General features: G+C 45.1%; 2 long non-coding RNA genes across 2 annotated transcripts in view; one reads left to right on the forward strand and one right to left on the reverse strand.

The window, feature by feature from the left end:
* The window catches only part of LOC106725464, a 77,684-nt gene that overhangs the window by 42,806 nt on the left and 7,337 nt on the right, over nt 1-27,541 (forward strand). The window lies entirely within an intron of this gene.
* LOC102241520 lies at nt 12,696-25,976 on the reverse strand. Its single transcript, XR_313379.2, has 3 exons — nt 25,925-25,976; nt 21,591-21,682; nt 12,696-13,539 (listed from the first exon to the last, which is right to left on the reverse strand). It is a non-coding gene; the product is annotated as an uncharacterized LOC102241520 (long non-coding RNA).

Consider the following 27,541-nt stretch of genomic DNA (forward strand, 5'->3'; position numbering starts at 1 on the left):
GATACTCGCTACATAAATTTGAGGCCACTTTGTTAAACACTTTAGATGCTGTACTGCACCCAAAAGACCGTGACTGCCTGTAGATTGAGGACAATGATTGGGAAATAGCAAACCAGGCAAATAAATAAATTATATATGTATTTATTTGTTTTTAACAGGCTTTTCTAGGCAGGCCACAAGGCCTTTCTCAGGTAACACACACTTGGAATGCTAAAATAAAGAGTGACCTCTTGATCGGAAACAACTGAACTCCGATTCATTTTCCTCCTGGGTAGCAGCTCGGCTTCCGTCCACGGGCCGTTCTTGGTGAGACACAGGGAGTTGAGACCCAGTGGCTGCTGTGCTAAGTCAAAGCCTCCCTTTCTTTTGCTAAACTCTGCACAGAGGAGCTGTTACCAATTAGGAGGTAATGTCTAATCAATGTGTCCAGCCAACCCCCAAACCCTATCTGAGTTGAAGGAGGGGCCAAGGCATCGGTGGAAACCACGTGCCATCCCACATCGGGGGACTGAGTCTAAGAAAGAAGCAGGGTTTCAAATTCTTCCCAAATGCCAGCTGTTGTCCTGTGTGATGAGGGATTTATGGCGTCTTATGAAGTATAAAGTCTCTGAGGAAACCTCTGACTCTTTACAGGTCCCCTTGCTCTTCTCATTTCCCCCAGATACCACTTACTGAGCATCTTCTATGTGTCAGCTCGTTGAAACACTTTACGAGACCATCATGTTATCGAAAATGCTGTGAGGTGCTATCGCCATCCCTGTTTTACAAAGAAATAATTAAGACCTAGGGAGTTGAGGTAAATCTCCAAAGTTAACACAGCTATTAAGTGGTGACAATGGGATTTGAATCCAGGGCATCTTCTGTCACAGCCAACACTCTTCCCATGGCCGCTGTGTGGTTTAATAGGCGCCAGTGTTCAATGCATTTCACTCCTCATTCTCCAAATAGGGCACTCCCTACGCCTCCATAGCTTGTCATCATCTCCATGATAGCCATCAAGAACATTTCCATTTCCATGCCAGCTCTCATCTGCTGGTGTGGCTGCCTGAACCATGGTGTTTTAGTAGCCAGGCTCAATGAAAAAATTCCCAGATGGGTTAGTGATGCCTGCTCTGGGCGCAGCAGTGAGGATGAATGGTATGTATGCTACCTATTTGCCATCCTCTTTGTATATGCTGATGACTATCTAATTTCCATTGCTAATCAATATTTTATCTTCTGAACTCCAGAGCAAGATTAACTGCCTACTAGGCATCTCCTCTGGTATATCCCACTGGCATCTCAGACTCTTCAAAGCCAGCCTCTTCTCTCATGGTCTCTAGTTATTGAAAAACAATGCCCCACACAGATTTCAAGCTGGATACTGGAGAGTTGAGCTTAGCTCTTTTCTCCCCTTCATTCAACACTGTAATCAGTCATACATCTTTTCAGTTTTATTTTTCAAAAATGTTGAGATTCTGCTGTCATCTATTGTTTTCCCACTCCTTGGGTCTAGGATATGCCCTCATTTAAATTATTGAAATAATCAACTAACTAATGCTCCTGCCTCTAGACTTACACATCCACTGCCAGGTAGTCTTTCTAAAGCATCGGATATAAGTTTCTCTTGCCCAAATATCTCTGTAGCTCCTTAAGCTCCAAACTCGCCAGCTGGCATGCACAACCCTTCACCATGAGGCCTTACTCTAACCATTGTTATCTCCCATGCCCCTCCATTAGCCATTCCATCACACGTTACTTGTGCTTGAACTGCGTAATCACCTTGCTGTATTATTTCATCACCGTTTATACCTCTGTGCCTTTGCACAAACTGTTTCTTCCAATAAGAATGGCCTCCAAAAGTCAGTAGTTCTCTATAGAGTCATTCATGCCCTTGACTGGCAGGAGCCAACAGTCACAGATGACATCCTCCACCCCAAGAAGCACTGTTTAGAGGACCCAGTGTGGCTACCTACAAAGGGGCTGGCCTTCCCCCAGCCTGCTCTCTCCTGAGTCCCCTCCAAGCAGCAGTTATTCGGATGAGATTTACAATCTATCATCCATAAATAAGAGGTGCCCTTTGGATAGTGTCCCACAAGAAGGCTGGATGGTGAGACCTATGACCCTCAGTTACCCCCTAACAGTGTCAGTGTACTCTAGGCACCTTAGCTGGTGGGGTTTTGCACCAGCTCACAACTGCCATTGCATCCGGGCCACAGCTTCTCAGGCCACACAGCTCACAGTGAGCCATGTGACATTTGGCTCTGATTTGGGAATATGGGCTCCTTGAAGGCAGGGGCCAGACAGACACACCTTTGCCTTCCTCTTGTGCCTGCGCTTGGTACCTGGTACAGGCAGGCATTCAAGCAATGGCTGTCCATGGGTTGAATCGAGTGAACCAGAGAATAGATGAGTCAGTCTCAGAACCATCCTTTATTAGCTGGGGGATCTTGGTCCAATATTTTAACCTCTCTATGCCTCAGTTCCTCCAGCCACAGAACTGGGAGAATAGTTGTGCTATGATCTTGGCTTCTTCAGACCTTGCTATCAGTGGGTAGAGGATAGGTGGATGGATGGATGGGTAGATGGGTAGATGAATATTCCTATTGATGAATGAGTGGATGAACAGATTAAAGAGTTATCCAGTGGAATCACTTTTATTGTGTAATTAATTAAGAAAAATGTCCTTCTATCACTGTCAAACCTACCATCCTTTCATACACTAAATCAAGTGACCCGAATACAAATGGCTCCTCAGAAAACAATCAAATAAATAGTAGTAACTTTTGCAGCCCTAGGAATAGCATGAAGACTCCCTCTGGGCACTCTTTTTACCAAACACTTTTTTCCAGAAAGAAAAGGAAAGGGAAGGGAGGGGAGAGAAGGGGAGAGAAATGAGCACACATGCCCACACACTCAAATAAATGACTTAAAGCTGCACCGTCCTTTAAAAAATATATTGTCCCTTTACCTAAGCCTCTACCCTCACTCCTCATCTCCCAGGGAGCACCAGTCCACAGGCCTGAGGTTTTGCCCTGCAGCAGGTGAAGACAAGATCTTAAGCTCCCAGTCACTCTGCCTTTAACGTAACCTGTCGTCTGGGTGGCACTGTGTGTGAAGGCCAGCTGCTGGAGAGGTGCGCAGGAGGAGCTGCCCCTGAAGGCTTCTCTAACCTGTCAGAGACCACCCCTTACCTACCTTGGATTTCTCACCTGTGGCTAAAGACCTAGCCCGCCCTGAAAACCCAGACCCTCCTGTTGGGGCGCTCTATGGACCCCCAGACTTCTTCAGCCCCTCCCTGGCTCCTCCGTATCAGCTGAGTAATCTCCCGAACGCTCTGACACACAGCTGCAAGAGATGAAAACTGTACTGTTGATAGATGAAACTTTGGATAAGATTACATGGTTTTGAATATCTTGATGACATATTTGTCTGAAAAGTCTTTTAGAGGACGGCCTAATATAAATGCACGGAAATGTTTCTAATGACTAGCATTTGTCTACAGACTTCGTTGGAGAAATTAGCATTCATGTGTCTCAGAGATGTCATTTGCATTTGTATGTGGGGACCAACTTTTGAATAATCATTTCTTCCAGCCCAGAAGAGTTAACTATTTACTCTGAACACAGGCTGGTTTCCTTCTCAGGCTATCTGGTTCGGTCTCTGGTGTCCAGAAATGGGTAATGAGGTTCCAGGCATATATCCCACTGCTCCAGACCCACTGGAACCTCCTAAGTGGTCCTGAGATACCATTTGGACTAGCAAATGTTTACTTGGCTTTGCTCTGCCCTGCCCTCATGCACCTAGCTGCTGTAATCACCTCCCCTGTCCCAGGAGTTCCTACAAACTCCAGGCCCATTAGATTAAAGTCTGAGGCCTATCTGGTCACAAGGATACTTGGAATTCTCCCCACTGATTGCATTGGAAACCCATGGAAAGCAACTAGCACACAGACAGCGTGGGTCCCGTTTCCTTAGGCAGTTTCTTAGAGGTCTATTGGCTGAAGTCCAGGGTAATTCTCCTGGTCCAATTCTGCATTCAGTACAAGGAGAAGAAAAGGCCTGGATAAAGTCAAGCAGAGCTAAGTTCTAACAAGACTCTTATCTGCTCTGGGAAGTCCAGGAAGAATATTAACCTCTTTAGGCATATTTTTTTTTCATCTGTAATTTGGAGAGGTAATTCCACCAATTGCCCAGGATTAAGAAGATAAGAGTTGATCTTGTCTGTAAAATCCCAGAACTTGGCACATAGACATTCAACAAATATTACTATCCTGCCCTGGGTCCCCAACATTTCCCCCTGGTAACTTCAGGGTGAATGAAGTTCATTTGAGAGAGTTTCGTGGAGGGCCCGTTCATTTGGGCATAGCTGGACAGCTATGGGATTCATTCTTTGTGTGAGCTCTGGGCCTCCAGTAAAATTCCTCTGCCTCGCTATCCTCTGAGGTTTTACCTGTAGTGTCAGAGGTAACAACCCTCAGACTGTTCTGCCTGAGTGGCTGACTCTGGAGGCGGAAAGCCCAGGGTCAGGTTTGGCCCACAGCCTGGATCTGTTCTGAGACCCAGCACTGTGCAGTGCATGCAGTCGGTGCTAAGTAAATGCCCAGTAAATGCACTGATGTGAGTTCAGAAATCCTGCCAGCACCATGCTGCCTCCTCTTAGAATGTCCAGCAGGAACGTTGATAGTCTACGTTCTAAGAGATAAGTACCTTTAATAATAAGGTAGGAGATGAACTCAAGCAAGAACAACATTCACAACATTCTGGATCCCTCCCTCCAGGCCAGATGTTGTGTTGAGTGCTATATGGTGCCACCTCATTTCAGACACACAACAGGCCCCTAGCTCTCAGCTATTACCTCCCATCTCAGCAGGCAATTGGGTGTGGAATGGGAAGAGGTGGCTTGGAAGCCCTGGGATTGTTCCTCAAGGATGCCTGCACCTCAGCATCTCCATCTGCTATTCCTCCCACTCAGCTTGCCCCTGCTCCATTTCGTTTTGAAGCATAAGTAGCTCATTTCTCCCAGAAATCTCCCCTAAACCTCCAGATTTGGGGATCTGTGTTCCCTAACTGGCTGGATTGAAACTTTTTGAGGGTCCAAGAACTGGAAGATGATGGTAGTCCTACATGTATTTAAAAATGGAAACAGCCCTGGCCCGTGTGGCTAAGTTGGTTGAGCATCGTCCCCTGCACCAAAAGGTTGCTGGTTGGATTCCCAGTCAGGGCACATGTCCAGGTTACAGGCTTGATCCCTGGTAGGGGGCATTCAGGAGGCAGCCGATTGATGGTTTGCTCTCAGATCTATGTCTCTCTCTCTCTCTCTCTCCTTCTCCCTTCTTCTCTCTCAAAAAATCAGTAAAAAAATATTTTAAAAAATAAAAATGGGAAACAATGTTAGACTGGAAGAGGAATAAAAGAAATCTAAAAAATTCAGCCTTTCCCACAGTCATGACTTTGCTTGTCTGCCTCTCCATCCATTTGAACCTCCTGGAGGGCAGGCTTTGGTGTTGAGCACAGGGTCTGACACAAAGGAAGTGTTCCATTTCAGTGTATGTCTTCAGGATGATAACAGTGTTCTCTCAATTTGCCGGTGTGTCCCAATGAAAATGACTGTTCTCATGAACTGGGATCTCCCTCTTCCCTTCTCTTCCCCTTCCCTCCCCTCCCCTCCCCTCCCTGCTCGAGTGCTCGTGCAAGGCAAGGAGGAAGGGATTGAAACCAGATTTGCCAAAATTATTTGACCTGTTTCCATTTTTCGATCAGGCCCTGTGTGAACACCCCATCAAGCTCTCTGCCACCATGTTCATATCTCAAATGATGCTATCTGGTGGCCCACATCTCCTGCCAGAGACAACGCCTGCTCCCAAAGATTCCCAGGCCACGTCCCACCCTGTTTATATCTGTGAGGGCAGGTTGGGAGAGGCAAAGTTGGTCGTCCTTGAAGCCTGGATTTTTCCTTTTTAATCATTATGCCTGGAGAACATTTTTATGTGCCTCTTGCCACTCCAGAAACTCAGTGTTGAAATCCTTGGCGATTCTCTGAAAAACGGAGCCTCAAGAGGGACCAAGCATGCCCGCCCACTCCGCACACACATTTCCTAAGCACCAGAGAACTACACCTTGTCCTCAGGGTAGGAGCCGCTCAGGAGAATGGCACAGAATGTTCTAACATCCTTTTCATTGTTATCTTGAAAGAAACAAATGAGCTGTGGATGTGGCTACTGTAGCCTTTATTTTGACTGAGTTGATTGGTCACTGGAAAAACACACCACTAAATGAATATACACTTATATATTCATATATAATTGATATGTATATGACTTTCCCCTCCCTTTTGTCACCAGCCATTTATCTTAAATATCTATTAACAATCTGCAAATCATGTAGTTTCTAATTGCATTACCATTTAAAGGAAAAATGTGTAAACTGCCCTCCCCCCCCCATTCATTCCACCCAATCCCTAGGGAAACTTAAATTCTTAGAATTTGGATCCTAAAATTTCTTGATGAAATGGATACAGTGACAACACTGGCACTGAGTGTTTGTCACCAAAGTGTAACTCTCTGGAGCGCATGTAGGAGGAAACACAACTGAGGGTATTTCTAATCTTCCGTCATAAGATTTAGAGTGTGGGCTGGATTGTGAAAATAGGCAGGCAGTGAGGCGCTGAGTATAAAGGGGCTTTGTACTATGTGTGAGCCCCATCTTTAAGCATGCCATGGAGCTTCTGGAACATTCACTGATGGGGATAATTGCAACAGCATAAAGGACTGGGCGTGTGTTACAAGCCTTTTCCCCTCATTCAACTTTGAGCTGCATGTCCTTTTGGTGTGCACCCCTCCCCTTCCTCCACATCCACTCTCCACCCATATTCACTCAGCTCAGTGTTTCGGGGTCAGACCTACATAGACACATGGATCGACTCCCCAAGCCTCCGACTCCCATCTGGGCCAGGCCTACGAGTAACATTGGAAGTGGGGTGGGTTATCTCCTGCCTCCCTCCCTGTGCAATCACTGTGGGCTGGTTGTGTCCCTTGACTGAAGGTTACAACTAAAGTCAGGCTGTACTGTCTACTCTACAGTCTCTTCTCTTCTCTTCTCTTCTCTTCTCTTCTCTTCTCTTCTCTTCTCTTCTCTTCTCTTCTCTTCTCTTCTCTTCTCTTCTCTTCTCTTCTCTTCTCTTCTCTTCTCTTCTCTTCTCTTCTCTTCTCTTCTCTTCTCTTCTCTTCTCTTCTCTTCTCTTCTCTTCTCTTCTCTTCTCTTCTCTTCTCTTCTCTTCTCTTCTCCTCTCTCTCTCTCTCTCTCTCTCTCTCTCTCTCTCTCTCTCTCTCTCCTCTCACTTTCTCACTGAATAGACCAAATAAATCACTATGGCTGTGCTTCTTCTGAGGTGCTTGGAGGAGGGCCACATAGAGTTTCCCTCAACATGTTCTAGGCACAATCAGGGCTCAACACAGAAGATTGTGAATTCAGAGGTCAACACTCTGGACCCCTGAACCAGAGTCAAGGTGTGCAAAAAGGCAGTGCTACTATGATTTCGGGTCATATGCATACTTCCTTGGGTCATCAGTCAAGTTAATGTGATAGCCCGAGTGTAGTTCTCATCTGGCTCTCAGAGGAGAGGAAGAACATGCAAAGACAATTTAGACTTGTCATGCAGTTCACCAGGGCATGTGCTCCTGTTGGTTAGTGTCAGTGTAGACTCCCCAGCTAGCCAGGAGTTTTGAGCTCAGAAACTGTGGCTTGTGTGTAGTTTTGTGTTCCTCTGCAGGACCTCCCCCGGTGCCATGCACCTGAGAGCTTATGAAATGACAGCCAATTGGTAGCTATTTGCCTTGTGATTTTTGAAGGAAGGCACAAGACCATCTCCTGGGGCTTCAAAGAAGCAGCCAAAGAGGTACTCATGTTTAAACTCAGATTTAGAAGAAGAATTACTTTCCTAATTCTAAAATTATATCATAATTCTGCAAAGTCAAATCATTCAAATCATATCCTATATAATAAAAGGCTAATATGCAAATCGATCGAATGGCAGAACAAACAGTCGCTATGACGCACACTGACTACCAGGGGGCAGATGCTCAATGCAGAACCTGGCCCCAGCCCACAGGCCCTGATCGCCCAATTAGGGCCTGCCGGCCAACCTCTTGGTCCTTCCCCCACTCCGGCAGGCTCTGATTTCCCAATGGGCAACAGGGAACTGGGGGTAGGCAGCAGCAATGCAGGTGGCGCCAGGCCAAGGTGGTTGCAAGTGAGCAGGCCCGATCACCCCGTTGGTCGCCCCACACACAGAGGGCAACCGGTGTCGGCAGCAGGGAGCGGAGCCAGCTGCAGGCAGCCAGGGAAGATCAGCCCTGATGGCTGGCCAGGCCTAGGGACCCTCCCTGTGCACAAATTCCGTGCACCGAGCCTCTAGTTTAAATAGATAGTTCTCAAATAAATAAACCTAAGGGGAATGTGTCAGGTACTATATATTGACTGCCTGAACTCCTTTGCTCTATATCTACTACAGAAACTGGTAAATCTGGAAAAAAAAAATTAGTCTAGCTGGTGTGACTCAGTGGTTGAGTGTATTCCCATGAACCAGGAGATGATGGTTCGATTCCCAGTCAGGGCACATGCCTGGGTTGTGGGTTCAATCCCCAGTATGAGGCATGCAGAAAGCAGACAACTAATGATTCTCTCTCATCCTTGATGTTTCTCTCTCTCTCCCTTTTCCTTCCTCTCTCTGAAATAAAAATTTTTTTAAAAAAATAAATAAATAAATAAATTTGAAAAATCACTCTTCAAATACTCTTGTAGCTAGGAATGACCACATGACTCATTTCTTATAAATAAGATGTAAGTATTCCAATGGTACCGTCAGTTTTCTTTCTTTTCCTGTTTGAAATGCACACATGATGGCTGGAACTCTAGCAGCTGCCTTAGGAAGCTGAAGTGACAGTAAGAAGGAAATGACATGAAGACTGTAGAGATGACCTTGATATTACTAAGTCACTGAATTAATGTGAGCAGCCAACTACTTCCAGAACTGTGTGTGTGCATATGTGTGTGTGTGTGTGTGTGTGTGTGTGTGAGAGAGAGAGAGAGAGAGAGAGAGAGAGAGGATTCACTCTTCTTTGTTCATTTGCTTATTTCTTTGTTAATCGGTTATTCTGTTGCTTATAGCCGAAAGCACTCCTCTTTGATTCAGTGAATAATGTCTCAATAAAACAGCTTCCTTTTCTCCAACATCCTATTTGCTTTGTAAGTTGAAGTCTGTGTACCACAGACTTTCATTTTTAAATGAGAAGACTCCATTAAGATTAATTTGAACCCAATTGACCTCAACCCTGCCTAATGCCCAAGACCTCGTTTTACCCTCTTCTCAGCAACTCCTGGACCCCTTGAGAGCTGAAGCGTGTTGGCATTTACCACACTCTCCATGGAACTGGCATTGCATCAAAGGCTGAGGCCGAGAGAGAGAAAGCGGGCTTCAGATGGTACAAAGAGGATTTTGGCAGTAACTATCATGTATGGAGAGATTAATCCAGGCAAAGCATTTTCTAATCACTAGCTCGACACACCAGGTCTCCAGTAAACAAGCATTTTATCCCCATTTTACAGATGACAATCTGAGGGTCAGGGAGTTTTCATGATTTGGCCACCATCCTGAGGCTGAGGAAGGATACAGAGAACATGTGGACCCCAGGGTCCCAGCTCCTGTGTAGATGTCTCCCTGTGAGATGAAGAATTCAGTGTAGAAACCACTGAAGGAGTTTGTTTTTCTCATCTGGACGTCTGAAGATACCAGCAGACCGGGCCAGGCGCCAACGCGCGTTTAAGCAGACTCTGCATTACACCTTCAAAGTGTCTAGGGTTCAATCCATGGAGGTTCAGAGGATGAGGGTTTGGGGCTATTGAGAAAGTAGCTCTCTACTCTCTAATTTGCATGCTGGATGCCTATTGAAAGTTGCTATGGTGATCCGTTTGACCAGAAGTTTCCGCTGAATCATCCCAACACATACATAAAAACATAAATGTGGTTTGAGGACCCGGAGCCCAGCAGCCGGGGGAGATGTCTCCCGTTTTCAGTTGTGACTCACTCGCGGTCATGCGTGGGCCCATCTGTGAGGAAGGCGAAAGCTCTGCGGGCAGGTGTCGCTCCCAGGAGAGGTTTGTCTCTGCGGGACACACTGAAATTGCCTCTGGGCGACCTGAAGTCAGGACACACGAAAGCCCACCCCTGGGCAGTGCCCTGCTCCACGGGGTCATCCCAAAGCTGCGGGTGTTGTCAGTAAATGTCCCCCTTGGAGACCCCTAAGAGCAGAGGCTGCACTGGGCACTGGAGAGCTGAAAGGAGCAGAAGAGAGGGGGTGGGGACTCTGGACAGCAAGGAGGAAAAACCAATATACAGGCGTGCTGTCCGGGCCCTGCTGTGGGCAGTGGTCTGTGGCAGGGCCTGCTCTAGAGGAACTGGTGGCGGGACTCAGTGACATTAGAACATGGGACTTGGAGCACACAGACCTGGGTTCAAATCTTCTCTCTGCCCATTGCAGTCCTGGTCACAGGCCTTGGCAAGTTTCTGAACGTTGACATTGATTTCTCTGGACACGGAAATGTAGAAAAGAACACCTCATGTGGCTTAAGAAAATAATGCACAAAACAGAGTCTAATACAAAGGCACGTGGTATATCCTCAGCCAGTTTTGCTTTCTTTCTTTCCTCTTCACCAAAGAGATCCAGCTAAATGACACTGCTGCTCTTGGCTGTGAACCAGGAGTTTGGACACAAACAGTTAATGGAAAAATGATATAAATATATAGAGATACACACACACACACACACAGATTTAGAGCTCTAGAAAAATACCCTTTGTTTTTTCTTTTGAAGTAAACATTACTTGGCATCTGATCTTCATTTGATATATGTGCTGTGCAACTACATGAACATGCATATGGCTATCTTTATAGATAAACAAATGTAGATATGTAGAGAAAGAGTCTTTTTTTTTCTACTTGGAGACATTTGAGTGAGGCCAGTGGATGTTGGGGGGTCGAGGGGGTGTTTGGAACAAGACAATGTGGAAGAATTGTCAAAGGAAAAAGTAGTCCAGGGCAGACAGAATGCTGTTAAAGGGGAGATATTGTAGTTCAAATTGACAGGGATTTTTTGAAACTGTGTAACACATTACATTAGCAAGAGTGTGGAAGGACAAATACAGTCTTTTTAGAAAATACTTTGTCATAGCCAAACCCTAAATTATTTAGACCTTTTAGCCTATGTATGAGTCTGGGTTCTTTAATGAAATATCTATATATATATTTTATATCTATATCTATACCTAAACCTATACCTATATCTATATCTACTAGTACAGTGGTTAGCAAACCGCGGCTCGCGAGCCACATGCGGCTCTTTGGCCCCTTGAGTGTGGCTCTTCCACAAAATACCACGTGCAGGCGCTCACGTACAGTGCAATTGAAACTTCGTGGCCCATGCGCAGAAGTCGGTTTTCAGCCTGGGCGAGTCTATTTTGAAGAAGTGGCGTTAGAAGTGGGGGGTGTCGGTCGGTCGGTCGGTCGGGCGATGGGAGACCCCCGCAGGCGGGCCATGGGATACGCAGCGCAGGGAGAGGCCCGCTCAATTCATGCATGAGTTGAGGATGGGAGAGTTGAAAGGGGTAAGTTCGACATCAGCGAACATATCTCAATCAAATTGAGGATGTTTTTAGCAAAGGCCAGCTTAGGAGTACCCTAATTAAGTTAATAACAATGTACCTACCTATATAGTTTAAGTTTAAAAAATGTGTCTCTCAAAAGAAATTTCAATCGTTGTACTGTTGATATTTGGCTCTGTTGACTAATGAGTTTGCCGACCACTGTACTTATACTAGTATATATATACTAGTATATATATGGAGATTTATTGTGAGGAACTAGCTCACATGGTTATGGAGGCTGAGAAGTTCCTCTGTCTGCTGTCTGCAACCTGGAGGCCTCAGCTGGAGTCCAGAAGCCGGAGGACCCTGGGAGCCGAGTATGTGCATCCTAGTCTGAGGGTAGAAGATGCTCTCAGAGTTCACACAATGAGACAGAAAAGGGGGGAGCACATTCCTCCTTCCCTGCCTTTGGTTCTGTCCAGGGCCTCAGTGGAGTGGATGATGCCACCACATTGGGGGCATCTACTTTCCTGGGCCCAGAAGTCAAATGCTAACCTCATCCAGAACCACCCTCACAGACATCCCCAGAAAGAATGTTTAATCTGAGCACCCCCAGGCCTGCTCAAATTGACAAAATTAACCATCCTAGCCTCGTAACCCCATGGTTTTATATTTATCATAGAGAAATGATCAGATATTCAGCAATTGTACAAGGATATAGAGCAAAGTGGTATGCATATTACTGGAAAAACTGGAAAGGATTTTAATGCCCCCAAATAAGCAAAATAATCAAATAAATTATCTTATAACCACCTGATTAAATTGTATGTGGCTGATAAAGACATTCTTTCAAAGAGTAGTCAATGGCCTGGAAAAGAATTGATGGTATATTACAAAGTAAAAAGTTGGATATAAAAAGTAGATTCAATCTGCTTCCAATTCCATTAAAAATATTTTTAGTTATACATTTGCATATTTGTATATTTTTGTATATTCCTTACAAAAATAACTTAGAGGAAAACACTATGAACAACCACTGTTTCTATGTAGTCTTCACTTTATTCTTTCTCACTTTATTCTTTCTCCTTTTTGTATTCTCAAAGTTTCTGTAATGAGCAAAAAAATATCAGAATCATAAAAAGAAGAGACAGATCTGATTTACAAAAATGCTCAGGAAGTCAGACTTGAGAGTCTGGTCATTTTTCTTTAGCACAATCTTTCTCTACAATGCAGTTGGGGCTGCCCCGAAAGGGGAGGCAGCAGCAGTGCGTGGAGGGTCAGGAAAAAGTGCTTGGGTGCGCGGCCTCTGACCCCAAGGACAGCACAGTGAAGAGACAGCCCGGTGGGTGCGGCAGGCAGGGATCCGTGCCCACAGTGCGTGACAGCTGTCAGAGGGCGGCTGAGGGTGCGTTAGCCTCTGGAAGACTCAGAGCCTGTGGCACATGCAGTGACTGCTGTGGCTTTGGGCCTTTGGGGGTGCATCTTTGACCATGAAAACAGATTAAAAACTAGAAACTCCCAACGTCCTGACCTTAATATGGTCCCTATTTTCTCTGCTTTGATGGCGCCTCCATTTCCACACCCCTTCCCTCTTCTCTGTCGTCTGTGGTGCCACAGGTTCACCTTGCTCTTGGCTCCAGGGCTGTTTCTACTCACACTGGGTTCTGTATGGGACAGCACTGTCCCTCTTTTTCCTCCAATATCGTGTGTCCCTTATTGTAATGCCAGAGGGTGGCAGGGAGAGAGGGAACAGGCTGCACTCACCACGGGGATGTCTGAGCCCTGGACTGAGGCTGCGCGGACAGGCAGGAAGGCATCAGAACCGTGGTCAGAAGAGCAGGTTTGTTTGTATCTGTCTCTGCCCCCCTTCCAAACTCTGTGGGCTTGAATAGGTATCTTCTCTGAATTTCAGTTTCTTGACCTGTAACCCAAAGAGAAAAACATAGGCTTATCATGAGAACGAAATGAGTCTATTCGCAGCAGTAATGATGAGAGCTGTAATCATTTCCTACTGGTGCCTAACAGATACCACAAACTTAGCTGCTTAAAACAATACCCACCTCCTGTACCACAGTGTGGAGGTTTGAAGTCTGACTGGGCTCAGTTGGGTTCTCTGCAAAGGGGCCTCTACGAGGCCAAAATCAAGGTGCCATCTGGGCTGAGCTCCTAACAGGAGGCCCCGGGGAGACCCGCTTTCCAGCTCATTCAAATTGTTGGCAGCATTGATTTCTCTGTAGCTGTGGGATTGAGGTCCCCATTTCCTTGGTGGCTGTGGGCTGCAGAGCAGGGCACTCTCAGCTTCTGAGCAACACCTGCATTCCTAGCCACACACCCTCTATACCAGTGGTTCTCAACCTTCTGGCTCTTTAAATACAGTTCCTCATGTTGTGACCCAACCATAAAATTATTTTCGTTGCTACTTCATAACTGTAATGTTGCTACTGTTATGAATGGTAATGTAAATATCTGATATGCAGGATGGTCTTAGGCGACCCCTGTGAAAGGGTCGTTCGACCGCCAAAGGGGTTGCAACCCACGGGTTGAGAACCGCTGCTCTACACCTTGAAGCCAGCAGCAGCAGCTCAAGCCCTTCTTGTGCTCTGAATCTCTCTGACCTTCCCCTCTGGTTCCAGCTGGAGAAAACCCTCTGCTTTCAAAGGACTTTTGGAAATTAAAGGTAGTTCAGGTAAATCACTCAAGAACAACCCAGCCAGTGTGGCTCAGTGGTTGAGCATTGACTTATGAACCAGGAGGTCACGGTTCGATCCCTGGTCAGGGCACATGCCCGGGTTGCAGGCTCCATCCCCTCCTGGCAGCCGATCAATGATTCTCTCTAATCATTGATGTTTCTATCTCTCTCTCCCTCTCCCTTCCTCTCTGAAGTCAATAAAAAAAAAATTTTTTTTTTTAAAAAGAACAGTGCCTGGCATATAGTAGCTGGCATATAGTAGTCAATGATCAATCAAGGTCAAGTTTGGAGACAAATATAGTGCACAATACATAGAAAGTTCTAAATAGACTTATGTGGAATAACTGAGAGAGTGAATAAATGCATGAATGAATGAGCAAATGGCAAACAATCCAGCAATGAAAGTAAGAGTCCCTATTTTGGAAGGCAGAGGCAATCAGCGAAGGGACATCTCCAACAGTGCGGGGATATTCCGACATGAATCCCATCAATCCACAGGAAGTGAGGATTCAGTTAATATGGCTACTAAGTAAGGTTTCATCCCGCAGCATGAGAGCACCCGGGCATAGCTCCTGAGCCTGCTTCCTCTTCTCCGAACACACCCGGCTCCCCGGCCTCAGGAAGTCTTACCAGGGACTAGAGCAGGGGTGGGCAAACTTTTTGACTCGAGGGCCACAATGGGTTCTTAAACTGGACCGGAGGGCCGGAACGAAAGCATGGATGGAGTGTTTGTGTGAACTAATATAAATTCAAAGTAAACATCATTACATAAAAGGGTATGGTCTTTTTTTTTTTAGTTTTATTCATTTCAAATGGGCCGCATCCGGCCCACGGGCCGTAGTTTGCCCACGGCTGGACTAGAGCCAAAGGAGCCAAATTCTATCTCTAAGCACTTTCCCTGAAGCTTCAAATTGCTCTTGGGATCCTTACGTTCCTCCAACACAGACTCTGCGCTAGGCACCCAGCAACCTTCCTGCCGGAGGGAGGGGCAGGGAGGCAGACGCTGGTGGGCCTCTGGCTGGAGGGAATTTGGTGGTTATGCCCTTAATGGCTCAAATTATTATAACCTGAATAGTTGTCTGAGAATTATCAAATTATTATTAGTAGCTCTAATACCTGCTGACCAACCCAGGTACCAAAGAGAAAGAGAACGAAGATGAAACCTGGTGTCTGATGGACGAGATATTCCTGATAAATGTACAAGCACCCCAGCTTCCAGACTTCCTCCAAAGAGTTTTTATAACTCCCTGGAAATGTTCTAGCATTGGATTTTAATAAAATACTTAATACACATCATGCACATTTACTAATTCTGCCCAGGCGAAAAGGATGAAATCTTGTGTTTGGACATCTCCAGCTAAGATGACTCCTTTTTTCACGGGGGTAACTAATGGGGCCTCAGGTCGCTCCCCGCCAAGTTTGAACAGCACTGCAGGAGCTGGGAAGCATCCTGAATCGGAAAGGCTCAGAGCAATTGTGTTAATTTCTGCTTCTTAGACTCAAGCCTAAGATGAAGGCTATAGGAGGTGAAGTTGTTGACATTAAGGCGAAGCACTTACAAATGAACCCTTATCATAGGGTCTCTTTCTCTGATCCTGTGTTCCCCCATCCTGTTACCATGGCTACTCTAAAGTTCTGATCTTTTGGGAAGAATGAGCCAAGCAACCCAGAAAAAATACTTTGTAGAAATGCCTCCCTAAGGGGCAAGATCATACTTACAGGCCTGACCCAGGATGGCTGGGAATCCCAGTATAAGTTGATATTGACCCAAATTCTGGAAGAATGAGGAATTTGGCAAATCAAATATTCTTACTACCTGCAGCTCTATCATGAATGTTTTGGATTCCAACTTTCTTGTTAAAATGTCTTCTAAATTCTTATGGGTCTTATTTCCTACCTTATTGAAGGGAAACTGGGTAAAAGGCTTTCTCTGATGAGCAGGGACTGGAAATGCCCTTGGCTATTTTCAGCACCAATATTCATTGAACAAGACCATAGCCATACACAGTGGTCCCCAACTAGATGATTTTCTCCCCCCATCCCCAAAGGACTTTGGCATGTCTGGATATATTTCTGGTTGTCACACTGAGGAGGTAGGGGGATGCTGCTGGCATCCGGTGGGTGGAGACCAGGGATGCATAAATATGTCCTACAATTCACAAGATAGCATCCACCACAAAAAAATTATAATCCTCAATGTCAGTAATGCTGAGGTCGAGAAAACCTGGTACAGAGGTGGGAGAGGGTCTGCAATACAGGTTCATATATTACGTGATCAGCTAGGAGAGATTCAAAAGAAACAAAAAGCTCTTGACATGAGAATCTGGTGGGGACTCTGCCATCAACCAGCTGCACTTGAACATGTTAATATATTGAATCCAGTGCACTTGCTCATTCATTTGGCCAGCTTTGTGAAGAATGGCATTTTCTAATCCAGGCAGGAGACACAAGATAAAGGCCATGTGCAAAGGCTCAATGCAGGAGAGAGCCAGTGTGCAAGGAAGGCCAGAGTGACTGGAAACCATTGAGAGGGAGCGAGAAGCAGAGGAGACCTTTCCAGACCTTCTAGAGCCAGTGGTTCTCAACCTTCCTAATGCCGCAACCCTTTAATACAGTTCCTCATGTTGTGGTGACCCCCAACCATAAAATTATTTTCGTTGCTACTTCATAACTGTAATTTTGCTACTGTTATGAATCATAATGTAAATATCTGATGTGCAGGATGTATTTTCATTGTTCGCGACCCACAGGTTGAGAACCGCTGGCAGGAGCTGCGCTCTTATTCTAGGTGCAATGAACTATTGCGAGCAGTGCGTAACAAGGGACGTGACCCAGCTCATGCTTGAAGTACTTTGCCCATGTTGTTCACGATGCAAGTGCTAAAGGTGTCTGTTGGGTGGTAGACTTTGCTCCCTGATGCTGTGGTGAGGAGTCCTGGCAGGAAGAAAACACTCAAGAGGCCATTGTGTGGTCTTGGATGGGGACAAAAATGAAAAGGTGGAAAACAGGCAGTTCCTCAAACAACTAAACATTGTGTTATCAGACGACCCAGCCAGTCTGCTCCTAGGTATATACCCAAGACAAATGAAAATACACGTCTACCCAACAACTTGTACACAGCTGTTCATGCAGTACCATTTCTAATGGCCAAAAGGTGGAGGTAACTTTAGACGACCATCAACAGATGAATGAATAAACAAAATGTGGTGCATCTATCTGAGGGAATATTACCCAGGCATGAAAAAGGAATTGAGGCCGAAACCGGTTTGGCTCAGTGGATAGAGCGTTGGCCTGCGGACTGAAGGGTCCCGGGTTCGATTCCAGTCAAGGGCATGTACCTGGGTTGCGGGCACATCCCCAGTGGGAGATGTGCAGGAGGCAGCTGATCGATGTTTCTCTCTCATCGATGTTTCTAACTCTCTATCTCTCTCCCTTCCTCTCTGTAAAAAATCAATAAAATATATTAAAAAAAAAAAAAGGAATTGAGTACTGATGCATGCTACAACATGGATGAACTTTAACCCTTTTCAGTCCAACGTCGAGGCTGACTCGACAGACCAGGTGCTAGGAGCAGGTCCAACGTCGAGGCTGAGGTCGACACCGCAAACCGGTTCAACATTCAATCCTGTCAATTAATTTGGACCAGACTGTTTGAATTCCAAAAATAAAATTGGACCGCAAAGGGTTAAACACATTAGGCTAAGTGAAAGAAGCCAGACACAATGATCCATTGATAGGAAATATTCAGAATTGGCAAATCTATAGACACAGAAAGTAGATTGGTGGTTACTGGGAGAGGGTAAATGAAGAGTGTCTGCAACTGGGTACAGTTTTTTGTGGGGGAAGGGATGAAAATGCTCTGGAATTAGAGTGATGATGGTTGCAAAATTTGTGTATGTTTTAAAAAAACATGAAATTGCACACTTTCAATGGTTGAATTGTTGATTTTCTGAATTAAATCTCCATAAAGATGTTTTTTAATAACAGGTGATGGATGCACAAAAATGGGTGAGGATGGACTGAGGGTGTATTCAAGATGGGACCCAAGGACTTTGGAGACTGATATCGTGTGAGGGAGGGAAAGAGGGCAATGGAGGCTGCCTCCTGGTATCTCAACTGATATTGCTGCCGCTGCTTGTGACGATTCCTTTCTGCCATCATCTTGAATAATCTCATGATGATTTCCTCAAAATCTACCTCTTCCTTTTCACCCATCGAGTGTAAAAGGGTGGGGGGTACCTTGAGGTAGGGGATTTGCTTTTTTAGAGAAATCAAAAAACCTACTTCTTGATGACCTTTTTCCTCTTCATCACCAGACAACCTTTAACCCCATGGATGCTTAGGGCTCAGGTCAACAAAGTATTGAAAATGTGGCAGGTCTTTCATCGAAAAGGATGTGGTGCATTTTAATGCATTTGGCTTCCCCAGGTCACAATCAATGTACAGAGAGAGGGCTACGGGCCTTCCTTTACTTAGAAACTTATCTTAGCTTTCGTACACCTGCGAGTGTGACTTCTGGTAAAGTCAATTACAAAAAGAACATTCTCTTGTGCTGATGAGAAATGAAGATAGAAAAAAAAAAAAAGACCCACAAACGCTTAACATTAACATTAGATAGCAAGTCCTCTTCTCATTTTTTTTGGAGGATGCATTTTAATCTGCTTTAAATTGTAGTGGCAAATAATGAACATGCTTTTGTCTTCATGGGAATGTTCAAGGTTGGGGCAGAAGTCGACTTTACTCATGGGATCCTGAGACAAGGAAATCCCCTCTGGCCTCAGGGGCCACCCAAGAAACACACTCTCTTATATTCATAGCGATATCTAATTTCCAAAGTTATTGACTTTTCATTCATCCATTCCTTTATTCACATAATAAACCAGTTGCTACTACACTCATTTGCAGATATGAGCATAAGATTCCATCCCTGACCTCAAAAAGCTGGCAGGTATATGAAGAAAAAGACAAATAATAGTCAATGATAAACTCTGTCATAGAAGGATTCACAGGGTGATATGAAGGTGGGCACGTTATGAAGATTATTAAGTTGGGCATGTTCTTAAGATGCACATGGTCTTTTGCAGTGTGTCTCTATAACCCATACTTTGGGGGTATTAGAAAGTAAAATAAGTTACTTGGTTCATTATTTTCTTTCCCTATATTCATAGATCATCTGAAGTCGCCCCTAGAATTAAAGGGCCTGGGGTTATTCTCTTAGGATGTCTCAGGCTTAGGTTAGACCTCAAGGCCAATCAACCAAAAGCCGTGTGGTTTTGGTGGCACCATGCCCACCACCAGCCCCCTCCACTGGCCCTGGCTTCCCATCAGGGGAGACAGAGAGGAGGCGGGTGTTGTTTCCCAAGCCTGCACCTCCTCCCCACACTCTGCGCCCCCGCCCTCGCTCTGTGCAGTCATCTTGGCTCCTTGGTGTGGGAGGATGTTCACCACAGGCTGGTCTGAGCCCAGGCTCCTCACCCCGCAACACTCCCCCGCAGCCCTCTGGGTGACTCGGCGCCTGGGGAGGCTTCTGCCTCACGTGTCCTCCTTTCCCAGGCCCTGCTGCCCCCACCTCCTTGGCAGGTGGCCCATCATGGTTGACCGACAGTGGGTCTGTGATTTTTTTTTTCTTCCTGCTTGGGCACAGCCAGGGTGGGTGCGTCAAGGGAGAACCCAAGCTGTGGTCTCCCTCACCATCCCAGGGCCCCTCCCGACTTCCTGGCTGCTGGCTTCAAGGCCAGGAAGGAGCTGCCAAGCCATCCCATCTGAAAAACCAGCTTGTGACCAGCAAACTGGACACATTTAATGTAGAGGTCACTGAGAGAATAAACTGGGGACCCTGCCGAATGTCATCTTCGCAGAGCGACTGTTCCCATTGCTCTCAGTTTCCAACCCGATTAGGACCTGGCTCGTTCGTTTCATGCTCTGCACAACAGCTGGGGTGAAAGGTCACTTTGGTATATATGATTTTGTTTCTCTCTTTCTGAGCCACAGAACTTCCCCCAAGGAACAAGCATTAACCCCTGGTTCTCAGAAGCAAAACAAGCTGAGTCACACATTTCTATGAATTTTCTCCGATGATTAGTAATAATAGCAGTAGCCCTATTGATTGAGGGCAGGTGCCAGACTTCACAGAGCTGAGCTGTAGTGGAGCCTCCCAGAGACGTGGGGAGCCCATGTCAGACCTAAGCAAAGGACGTGGCAGGGAGGTACAGAAGAGAGGCCGTGCAGTCTTGTGGCCAGAAGTCAGCAGAGCCAGGATCTCGTCCTGGTCCTGCCAACCCTATTGTGACTTGATCAAGACTCTTCTTTGCCAATGGAAATTCCAAAGCACTGTTCAAAGGAGCTCTGAGCTTTAGTGATAAAATGCCTCTTGGTGGGTAATCTGATTGACACTAACAGAGATGATACTCAAACAGGTATATTGATACCTCCCAAGGCCTCCCCAGATAAAATAAGATGGAAAGCAGGAATCCCTTCTGGCTACAATGTGCCAGGCACAGCCTGGGGACACTGCCATGTGCTTAGAAATGGAGATGAGAAATATGGACACACATATAGATTTGTAGACTAGGTCCTTTGAGATAGCTCCCACGTTTTAGAAAGAACAGAAGCCTAGAGAGCCAAAATGACTTTCCCAGTCTATCCTGAACAGCCTATCCATCAGGGTCTAAGACAACATGTAAGTGCCGACGCCCTTAGAGCAGTGAAAAAAGTCCTGTCTCTGAATATGTTGTCAATAATTCCTTAACCCCATCTATACTAATAAAAGGGTAATATGCTAATTAGACCAGATTGACCAGAGGTCTTCTGGATGTCCTTTGGGATAAAGCCTGGGCCTGGCCCCTGGGGGAAACTGCCCTGGAGGCAGGGAAGCTGCCCGCAGTCTGGGTCCTGGGTGCCTGCCCGGGCGAAGCTAGCCCCAGGTCCCGGGTGCCTGCAGCTGGCCAGAGGGAGGGAAGCCCGGGTCCCAGTTGCCTGTGGCTGGCCAAAGGAGGGAAGCCTGCGTCTTGGGTGTGGGGGCCGAGGCAGAGGTGGTTAGGGGTGATCATGCAGGCAGGTGAGCAGTTAGGGGCATCAGACAGGCAGGCAGAGGCAGTTAAGAGCAATCAGGCAGGCAGGCAAGTGGTTTGGGGAGATCAGGCAGGCAGGCAGGCAAGCAGTTGGGAGCCACTGGTCCCGGATTGCGAGAGGGTGCAGGCCAGGCTGAGGGACCCCACCCCCCATGCACAAATTTCATGCTCTAGGCCTCTAGTAACATATATAAAGACATATGGCTGTAATACCTTCATAGCAGTAATCTTCAACACAGCACAGTGCCCTGATCCAACTCTGTCACTTTTTCTCACACCCATCATAGTGTCTCTGCTCTCTGTTCCTGTAAAACACCAACATGGGCACAATTATAAGTCTGGCTTTATTTTTCCCTGTATCTTTTCTCTTTCCCTTTCATTGGTTTTGTAGACCTTTTCACTTCCCAACTTCTGGTTGCATAATGTAAGAATTTGTGCAAAATCTATATAGAAAAGCATTTTGCAATAAGGGCACTTATCATGAGAATATATCACTGTGTTTGCAGAAATTAGGGGCCAGCCAGTTATATTTTATTTCTAAGTGCTAGGGAAGGTTAGTACAGTGCAGAATAATGGGAGCGTACATCACATGGCACCTTCTGTTGTTTTAGGTGAGTACCTTGGTTTCTAAACTGGGTTCAGGAAAACACACCTTTGAACCTTCAAGAGAATATTCAATTCCATCCAAATCAGTTGGCTCTCACAATAGGGGGACCAATGAGACTAGGCCGATTGGTGTGGACTTCTGTCTGTGAGGTGTGCTCCATCAAGGTGAAGCCTAGTGAAGGCTCACTGAAGCTGTTGGAAGGTATTTTATTCTCCAGGTGGAACTGAATAATCACAGTGCATTTTATGTGTAGTAGATTCCCCTGGAGATATAATAGATACCAGTGAGGGAAAAATAACATTCCATGAGATTTTCACTTCTGGGAAACCAAAACATAAAATATATTAAGTGCTGGGGAGAGGGGACATAACCACAACAATCACTTCCTTTTCTGCTCAGATGCTCAAGTTTATTCTTACTTAAAACAGGAGGAAAAAGAACATTGGTCCTTTTTGTCACCAATAAGCTATTCACATATATTCTGAAGGGTTGGTGTTCTTGTTGTGTCTAAGAGGCAAAGATATATTTGTGCCTAGAAAATATTGCAAACAAGTAAAAAAAAAAAAGCTACTATTGCCTCAGTGGCCTTTCACATGTCCCACGGGGCTCCTAAGAAAGGGTTGCACTCTGGACGTAAAAATGGATGGATGGATGGATACATGGGTGGATGGACAGGCAGATGAAATGCTATATGAATGAGTGACAGGATTATTTATCCCTTAATCTACCCAAATAGCACAAAGCCTGATGTAAACAAACTTTCCATAAGTGAGGATCTGATACTTGGTGATCTTAATAATGGGTCGACTGGTCACCACCGACAGGATTATTATCCCTTAATCTACCCAAATAGCACAAAGCCTGATGTAAACAAACTTTCCATAAGTGAGGATCTGATACTTGGTGATCTTAATAATGGGTCAACTAGTCACTGCCCTTTTAGTATTTGAGCTTAAATGGAACTCAGAGTCATCTGACACACTTTGATATTTGTTCATTCATTAAAACCTAGGAATTCAGAAGCCTCACAGGTGTCTTCATGCATCAGTGAAGCACATGACTAGGGACTTGGGATAATTTAAGGATCCCTACTATTCCAAGACATTTTCTGAACATTCTGCCGTTAGTAAGATGAAACCCAAGAGTGAGGCTATGACCAATGAAAGAAAACTTGCCTTCTCCCAAGCCTGTCATAAGATAGTGTAGAGAAGACAAAGCCTAAGACTCCTGCTGGGTCCCTCCAATCCCTTGCTCAAGTCACTTGCCCACCAGGCTTCATATGTCCCCAGGCCTGAATCACCATGAGTCCATAATTTGCAAGTGCATTAAACTCATGGAAAGATGATGCCAAAGGAACCAAATATGTCCGACCAGTGTGGCTTAGTGGTTGAGCGTTGACCTATGAACCAGAAGGTCACGGTTCACTTCCCAGTCAGGGCACATGTCTGGGGTGTGGGCCCAATCCCCAGTGGGGGGTGTGCAGGAGGCAGCTGATCCATGATTCTCTCTTATCATTGATGTTTCTATCTCTCTCTTCCTCTCCCTTCCTCTCTGAATCAATAAAAATAAATTTAAAACACACACGCACACATACACACACATACACACACATAACACACACGCACACATACACACACATATGCACACACAAACAACAACAAAGGAACCAAATTAGAACCAGAAAATAAAAGTCTGGTGTTCATGCTTCCTTTCGCAGAGAAATTGGTCCCTCCCTTGGTGCAAGTCTCTCTTGGAGTCACCTGAGCAGGTGATTTCTTAAGGCAATACAAAGCCCCAGATACCACTGAGATCTTCACAATCCTCTACAGAGGAAAAGGTCCTAACATATTGTATCTCTTTAGTACTACGTGCCTTGGGATGTTTTCTCTCCTTCTTGGCCAAAGCCTTTCTAGATAGTAGTCTTAATTCCCATTTTCTTACTGTGATAGAATTTAGTACACAGACATTTCACGTGGGACCACCTAGAAGCCATGTGCTGGTTTGAGTTAGCCTGAACCAAGACATAGTTTATGTCCTGGCTTATGGTGCTCACAGAATCCTGAGGGAAATAGATGAGTACAAAGGCAATTACAAAGGCTAGCAGGAGGGGTTCTCAAGGTGGAAATGATCTGTATCTTGACTATGGTGATGGTCACTCGAACCTACACATGCAATAATGTTGCATATTATTCCTTTCGACTGCAGGCAGAACTACAATCACCTCAATTTTTTTTCATTAAAAAATATACAATTGCAATGTTCAGTCACAAAATTCATGCCAGGGGCCCTTTGAGCACAGAGTGAAAACAAACCACCCCTCTTGGATTAGGGAGAAGCAGTCAAAGAAGGCCTCCCCAGGAAGGGGGTCTCATAGGTGAAGTCAGCCAGGGTGAAAGGAGGGGTGTGGGAAAGGAAATGCAGGGTGGGCAGCATCTGCCCCTGCCTCTCTCTCAAGCCAGCTCTCTCACTGTTCTACTGCTGCCTCTCTGATTTGAGCCACCTTCTAAAAGAAGGTCTGGCCCAGCCAATGTTGCTCAGTGGTTGAAAGTCGACCTATGAACCAGGAGATCCGAAAGAAAGAAAAGAAGAAAGAGAAAAGAAAGAAAGAGAGGGAGAAAGAAAGAAAGAAAGAAAGGAAAGAAAGAAAGAAGAAAGAAAGAAAGAAAGAAAGAAAAGAAAGAAAGAAAGAAAGAGAAAGAAAGAAAGAAAGAAAAAGAAGGAAGGAAAGAAAGAAAGAAAGAAAGAAAGAAAGAAAGAAAGAAAGAAAGAAAGAAAGAAAGTCTGTTTTAATCTATACTAGTCTCCCCTCACCCCCTGTCTTTTACAGGTCATTTAATTGTGGAAGAAACTGGAATGTTTGTCTTATAGAATTTCCCATTTTCCAGATTTTCATTACTAGTTCTTTGTGGGGTCTGCATTATGTGTCTCTTCCCAGCAGTTCCTGTAAACGAGTGGTAGTTTTATTGTTGTTGTTGTTGTTGTTATTGCCATTGTTATTATTACATGACTACTAAATCATCCCAGTGTTGTTGAAAAGGTAAGAATGTGGGCAATGATGTTCTAGTAGTCGGTCGAATTATGATAGCATATGACTTTAAGCCAAGTCTTTCCACCCTGTCACATAGAAAATGGATAGCAATCTCATGTTGGTGCCCAAGTTTGGGAAGTGATTCCAGTACAAAGAAAATGCATGGACTTGTGCAATGGATGAGCAAATCTGGCACAGCAGCTCCATTCAGCTCAGGGAGTTGCTGGAAATGGACCTTTCTGACAGTAAATTCCAATAAAGTTGGTGGGTGTGATATTAATGACTAGACTCTTAGTCACCACAAGGGAACTGAAATCAGACGACAGAAGCATGGTAGAGGGAGGCGAGATGTTAGCAATTCCGATTGCAGATGTGAATGTAATTTCAGGGTGTTATTATAATTGTTTCTATGCTTTGATTAAATGCCTCTCATAATACTAGGCTATAAGGTTGGAGGCAGGAATGAAGTGAGGAGATCCCAGGGTTTTCATTTGCCTTCATATCTACGCTGTGAGAAGGTCAAGAGAGGGGACGTGCTTATCATTAAATAAAACACAAAATGATCACTTCTCAGCACACCCTGGGCATCTTAACACTCAAAACCAACCTGCAAACAGACCAATGCATATTTGTGTGTTGCAAACACAAATTTAGGGATAGTCACAGAAATTTCAAAAAAGAAAAGGCATTTTTTTAAAAGAATGGGAAAAAGATTAAGTCACGAAAGCTCTGTATCATTCGAATTTGCCATTTAACTCCTTTTCCACCTGTCTATAAAACAGATTTCCTTGGATCTTTTACACTGAGAGTGTCCAACAGGATGGTCTTAGGGACACAGGGGCAGCGTGACATTTTTAAGTTCCCACCACTATTGGAAGCCAGAGAGCTGGAGGTCTAGAAATTTCAGCTCACCTGATCTTTCCTCAGTCTTCTCCTTTTAATCATTTGTTCTTCTCGTGTGACTGAAACAAACATAGGAATGTAAGATGATGATGTTGCCATGGCAGAAACAGGATTATCTGATCAAAGGCTTCACACGGTACACATAAAATGATTCAGCTGGCCAACACTCATTCAACACCTCTGATGCTCATGCTGGTGATGAATGTTATAGAGATGGATACAAAGATGGGCTGCCGCTTACCAAGGCCTGTCATGTAATATGATACCATGTGATATGATACCATATGATATATGATATGATGATATACAATGCTATATTATAGTTATGTTATTTATTATACTAGAGGCCCCGGTGCATGAATTCATGTGCAGGTGGTGTCTGGCCAATCGGGGGTGGGGCCGGCCAGGGGGAGGGGCCTCAGGCAGTTGGCCGGACAGCCCCACCCCCTGGTTGAACTCCCAGTCGAGGGGAAAATTTGCATATTAGTCTTTTATTATATAGGATTATATTACATTATACCAGACTAAACTACATTATATTACTTTATAGTATATCTTGATTTGTCTATTAATTTCTTGTCTGTCTCCCCTTTACAATTCTATATAATAAAAGGCTAATATGCAAATTGATAAAATGGCAGAACGACAGGTCTCTATGACATGCACTGACCACCAGGGGGCAGCTCCTGCATTGAGTGTCTGCCCCCTGGTGGTCAGTGCACTCCCACTAGGAGAGCACTGCTGAGCCAGGCTCACGGCTGGTGAGCACAGCGGCAGCAGTGGCGGGAGCCTCTCCTGCCTCCACAGCAGCGCTAAGGATGTCTGACTGACGGCTTAGGCCCACTCCCCGCAGGGCCTATGCCATCAGTCAGACATCCCCTGAGGGCTCCCAGACTGCGAGAAGGTGCAGGCTAGGCTGAGGAACGCCCCCACCCCGAGTGCACAAATTTGTAAAATTGTAAATTTTTTATTGATTCATAAAGTATACAGTATAGGGTTATGTATGGAATAGCACATTGGGTAAATGGCCTCCACAGCTTTGCTGGCACATACGCAAAGCTGTGGTCTTCATTGGTCTTCATTGTCCCTGCTCCTGGGCCATAATTGGTACTTGGTAATGCTTGTCAAATTAAAGGGATTGAAATCAAAGGGCAACAGATATTAGAATCTGATTCAATAAACCAAGTAAAATTAGGCTTTTATTTTTTGTTGTTGTTGTTGTTAATGCTCACGCAAAATTCAAATCTTGCAGCCAGAGAGCTGGAGGTCTAGAAATTTCAGCTCACCTGATCTTTCCTCAGTCTTCTCCTTTTAATCATTTGTTCTTCTCGTGTGACTGAAACAAACATAGGAATGTAAGATGATGATGTTGCCATGGCAGAAACAGGATTATCTGATCAAAGGCTTCACACGGTACACATAAAATGATTCAGCTGGCCAACACTCATTCAACACCTCTGATGCTCATGCTGGTGATGAATGTTATAGAGATGGATACAAAGATGGGCTGCCGCTTACCAAGGCCTGTCATGTAATATGATACCATGTGATATGATACCATATGATATATGATATGATGATATACAATGCTATATTATAGTTATGTTATTTATTATACTAGAGGCC

The sequence above is a fragment of the Myotis brandtii genome, unplaced genomic scaffold (assembly GCF_000412655.1).
Source record: "Myotis brandtii unplaced genomic scaffold, ASM41265v1 scaffold165, whole genome shotgun sequence".
Taxonomy (NCBI): Eukaryota; Metazoa; Chordata; class Mammalia; order Chiroptera; family Vespertilionidae; genus Myotis; species Myotis brandtii.